A 5,970-nucleotide genomic window follows, 5' to 3' on the forward strand; every position below is an offset into this window, starting at 1 on the left:
TATTATTGATTTTAGACAGGGTCACACCTCCTGAATGTGATAATTGGGGGGGCGTGACAGAAGTTGTTGGACATTGCCCAATTCTCCTACAACTTGCAGCAGAGCTCTATGTCCAATAAGAGCCCCTTCAAGATCATTACAGGACAACAACCGTCAACTCCTCACACCATAGCAATCGGGTATACTAGGGGTAGTCCGTTAGCCTATCACTTCGCCAAGGAGTTACACCGAAATGCAGATATTGCACGGGCATACTTGGAGAAGGCGGCAAAAAGGATGAAGAAGCGGGCAGACTTAGGAAGGCGACTACAAGAGTTTAAGGTCGGCGATTTGGTACTAGTAAAACTCCAACCAACATCACTCTAATTCTTTAGAAACAAATTACACAAAGGATTGGTGCGCAAGTATAAAGGGCCCTTCCCAATTATTAGCAGGGTGGGCAACGTCTCCTACAAGTTGTAGCTGCCGGTGTGGTTCAAAATTCATAATGTTCTTCACGCCAGCAACCTAAAAGCCTACCACTCGGATCCGCAAGATGCTTCCCGAAGTGTTTCAACTTGGCTATCTCCCACCAGAGTCTTCTACGAGAAGCGAGTTGAAACTATTTTAGCGGATCACAAGATAAAGCTACATAATGGAGTTGAGCAGACCGAGTACTTGGTGAAGTGGTGAAAGCTTCCCCAAACTGAAGCCAGTTGGGAGCCCAAAGATACCCTGCGATATGAAGAAACAATTATTAATAACTACCAACAATCATCGACGAGGGCGTCGACATGTTGAGTGGGGGAGAATGTCACGAATGGTCGTCGCACACCTGCAACAACTCCATTCAATGAATCGTTCGTCGCTCTAATCTACATGTATAGCTGCTTGGCAGCATGTTTTGGCTTGGTTTTAAGTCCTTTTGCTTGCAAAAATATAAGTTCAAACAAGTTGCTATTAGGATCAAGAGCACTAGGGGGGGGGAGGGGGGTGAATTAGTACAGTGAAAAACTTTCGTCAGTTCAAAAAGACTTCGTACGAAAACCGTTTCAAAAAGATCTTTATCTTGAGAGCAAACAGAAGTATAGTTGATGTAAAGCAACGGAGGTAGTTTGCAGTTAAGATAAATAGCAGAATGTAAATATAAACCGAGATTTAGAGTGGTTCAGTCAATCTTGACCTACATCCACTTTTGGCTTCCTCCTCCGACGAGGTCACCAATGTCCACTAGAGGCCTTCCTTCAATTGGTGAAGGCCAACCGCCCTTTTATAGCTTTTCTCCTTTTGACGGGCTTAGGAGACAACCCTTATAAGTTTTCACTCCTCTCTTGAATGATCAAGACTTAGAAAGAAAAGAGGGAGAGGAACTCTAGCCTTTTACAAAAATTTTAAGCTCTCAAATACTCAGAATAAAAGCAAGCTTTCGGTTGCCCTTTCATGCAGAAAGGGTGGGGTTTATATAGGCCACAATCAGTTTAAATTTGGAGCTCAAAAGTATACGTTCCCAGAGTTCCCCGCCATAACTAGGCGGTACTACCACCTGTCATCTGTCACTGAGCGGTACTACCGCTCAGTCTAGGTGGTACTACTGCCTGACATTGCTCGGACACTGAGCTCAAGCAATACCACCACTGGCAATAATAACTTCCAGCGGCACCACCACCTGACAAGGGTGGTACTACCGCCCAGAACTCCTAGGATACCGAGTCTCCTGGGTAGTGCCACCGTCGGCCAAGAATTTTGGGTCCGAATGGGCTGATCCATTCGACCTAATTTGGGTCTACTAAGGGCCCAGTTGGCCCCATATTAAGTTAATGGGATCACCTCTCAATCCTAACTTAATCTACATGCTAACTATGACAATTAAGACATTAATACTGCAGATCGTGTTCTTCCGTCAATCACTTCTTCCGGCGAGCTTCCAGCGAACATCCGACGAACATCCGACGAACCCTCGGCGATGCTTCGGCGGACTCCCGGTAAACTCCTCTTAGCGAGTTTCAACGAGCTTCTTTGACAAGCTCCTGGACTTCTCGGATTGTTCCCTCAGAACCTCTGACGATTGTCCGGACTTCCGACAAACTCTCGAACCCCCAACGTGATCTTAGTCTTGACTCCGGCTTAACACCTATTGCATGTTTTACTACCATCATAGTTAATCCTACACACTTATCTTAACAGACAATTGACTTCATCATCAAAATCCGAGATTCAACAATCTCCCCCTTTTTTATGATGACAATCAATTGATGACGGAGTTAACCTTAACTCCCTCTATCTATATGCCATACTTGAGATAAGTCATTCTTGAATTCAAAGCCTTTGAATTCAAGAGACATATTGATATGTTAAGTTCTTTTAAACTTATCAATACCCCCATCATGATTCTTATAATGATGTATCTTTCTAAAAATGATGTCAAGGCTTGACATCCATTTTCAAGTCTTATATTTCATATGTGAAAGATAGCAATCGTAGCAATTCATCACATGGTAAGATATCAACATTGTAAAATTGTAATGTAAGCTCTAGATATCTTATCATTAATGCAAATATGACAATCATAGCAATTCCTTCTATCATCAATTTACCATATCTTTTCATGAAGGATAGCAATCATAGCAATTCATCATATGGTAAGATATCAATATTGTAAAATTACAATGTAAGCTCTAGATATCTTTGTTAGGATCAAGAGCACTAAGAGGAGGGGGGGGGGGGGGGGGGGGGGGGTGAATTAGTACAGCGGAAAACTTTCGATGATTAAAAATGTCTTCGTACGATAAGAGCGATTTCAGTAGAAAAATCGATTCGTAAATCACTTTAACTTGTGCTCAAGCAAGATGCAATTAAAGCAAGTCTATGAAGGCAGTTTAATGGAAATTAGAATGTAAGCGTAAACTGAAATATGATGTTCGTACGATAAAACTGATTTACGTCTAAACGCCGATTCAGAAGTAAATGCAAACTGAGATTTAGAGTGGTTCAGTCAATCTTGACCTTACAACCACTTTTGGCTTCCTCCACCGACGAGGTCACCGACATCCACCAGAGGCCTTCCTTCAATAGGCGAAGGCCAACCACCCTTTTACAGTTTTACTCATTTTGACGGGCTTAGGAGACAACCCTTACAGAATTTTCTTTCCTCTCTTGACAGATCAAAACTTGGAAGAAAAGAGGAAGGAGAACTTTTAACTCATACAACACTTTTGAGCTCTAAAAATCATAGAGTAAGATCAGAATTTCGGTGGTTTTTGGTTGCCCTTTCATTGCTAAAAGGCTGGGGTATTTATAGGTCCCAACCCAGTTTGAATTCCGAGCTCAAAATTGTTAATTCCCAGAATTCTGGGGTCTGGCAGTTGCAGCGCTTGACAGAGCTCGAAGGCTGAGCCTCTGTGCGGTGCCACCTCCTGTCAGGGGCGGTTGCACCTCCTGCCAGAGCTCGGAGACCGAGCTCAGGCGGTGCCACCACCTGATTGGGGCAGTTACACCGCCCAGCCAGAGCTCGGAGAACGAGCTCAAGCGGTTGCACCTCTGTCAGAGGCGGTTGCACTGCCCAGCTAGAGCTCAGAGACTGAGCCCTGGGCGATGCCACCGCCCACCCAAGCGGTGCCATCGCCCACCTATATGTAAACCCTGAGGACCTAATCATGAATATAATAAAAACAAAGACTAAACTGCAAAATGCACAAAATAACAAATCCCACCGCCTAAGCCTCTCTGCCTTCGTTCTTAAGGAACTAGAGAAGGCAGCTGCTGTGTGGAAGAACAGAGAAAGAAAGAAAGAAGAAGAGAAAAGAAAGGGGGAAGAAGAAGAAGAAAAATTGGGGTTTTGAGGTTTCTTACTCAATCTTCACAATTGGGGGTCAAAATTCTCAAAGGCAAGTGTTTTAGTCTCTGTTTTATGTTGATTCAAAATAAACTGAAGGATTTCTATTTAGAAACCGATATGTTCTCTCCTTGGGCAAAGAACCATCGATTCTGAAATTTTTCGGTAAACTGACCCCTATATACGATTCCAGCTATAATTTTTAGTACGAAATGCAGATTTGAACATGACCTAGTTCGTTTGAAATTAGACTCATATATCTTTCTTATGACACAAATTTTGAAGATTTTGAATACCGAATACTTACCCAAACGTCTATTGCAAATGAGTCTATGAACGCTGCAAATCAGGGATTAAGATTTATGACCTTTCGATACTGAAATGCCTATAACTCGCTGTTGGAAATTCCGATTTGTACCAAACTGATTTTATTTGAAACTAGACTTGAAAATATTTCTTTTGACATATAGTTTGAGAATTTTAGAATCCAAATGCCTACCCTAGTATCTGTTGAATCTGACCCTATGTATTCTGCAAAACAGTGATTGTGTTTTGACCTTGGGTTACCAAATCAAAGGTAACTCCTTGTTGGAAACTCTGATTCGTACGAAACTTGTTTCAACAGAAAATAGGTTGATATATCTTTCAATGACAGCTTTATTAAGGGTATTGGAGCATAATTGATAATCTGAAGTATTTGTTCTATGTGCCATTGGAATTCTGTCAGAAATCGAGCTTTGGTCGATTTCGCGTATTCTGTTTCATTCCTTTGGATATTGAATTCTTCTAACCTTATTTTTGAATTGAGCTAAATATGATTGCTTGGATTCCCTGTATACTCTTACTTCCATTTCATTCCTAATATGAATACATTTGTGAGAGATTTGTTCCTTGCATCATATTGTCTTGAAAAGGCACATGTACGTTTTGTTGTTCCGCGTGTGCTTCCGATATATGCTACTTATTGTTAAAACTGCCCTCTTGTACTCTGGTGTGTGGGATTGTCTGGACCTTTGCCAGAAATGGTAAAGGGTATGTGCTTATTGCTAGCTCTGTGGGATATTCTGGACCTTTGCCAGAAATGGTAAAGGGTATGTGCTTAGAGCCAGCGATGCTCTGTCGGCCCCCTCTGACTTCACCTAGACGTGGGTGGATGGAGCTCCCAGACGTGGGAGACTTTTGTAAGGTGGTCATTCAGAAATGGATGAATCACATTCTGACTGAGATCCCACTACACCTTCTATATGTTTGATATGACATCCAGAGTTTTGGTAAGTTGTTTCTATTCATGCTCTGGATAAGAATGATAAGATTGCAACGTCAAGGACGATGTTTGAGATTCTGTACGGTATTTGTTTTTGATATGCTCTAAAATGCTTCATTAACTGATGATTTTTGCTTCGAAATGTTCCATATGCCGTTGATATGCTTCGGAACATTTTATATGCCATTGATAAGCTCCGATATGTTTCCTTTGTTACTGATATGCTCCAATTTCTCTATGCCCCATCTGTCAGGAACCAAATATGTAAGATTGAAAGGACAATTGTGTTTCTGCTCCTAATGATATTATGTCTACGAAATCATATATTCTGCCTTGTATTTTGAAACTGTATCTCTTTGGAAATTGTACTATTTGATATGGATATGTTAGTCACTTGTTGAGCTCTTTATGCTCACCCCGTTTGTTGATAAATTTTTCAGGATTGCGTACCGTTTGCTTAAATGTTAAGATTGGGCTGAGGCAGTGGAAAGTTAGAAGATTTTGGGCTGATCTTTATTAGAATATATGTATGTGTTGCATAAGCCACCTTGTATCTATTGAAATGTTGACGATGAATCTAAACCTGTGGATTTTGTGTAAGTTAAAGGATCCCTAATGTATAGGATTTTTGGAATGTTAAGTTAAATTCATGTAATGATTTGAACTTATGATAATCGTTGGTTTGGTGATTGCACAGACTTCCCCACTTGTGAATTTATGTTGTGGTTATTATTTTGATGAGTTGAGTTCAGATTATATGAATTATCAAGTGATGTGTGGTATTTTTATGTACTGCACAGGGTTATGAATTTGTAGACTATAGAGGTGAAATTTTGATCTAAATGTTTTCTTAGTGACCTCAAATGTATGTTTGGATCCTGGGTTAGATGTGATA

This window comes from Musa acuminata, chromosome BXJ2-9 (assembly GCF_036884655.1).
Source record: "Musa acuminata AAA Group cultivar baxijiao chromosome BXJ2-9, Cavendish_Baxijiao_AAA, whole genome shotgun sequence".
NCBI lineage: Eukaryota > Viridiplantae > Streptophyta > Magnoliopsida > Zingiberales > Musaceae > Musa > Musa acuminata.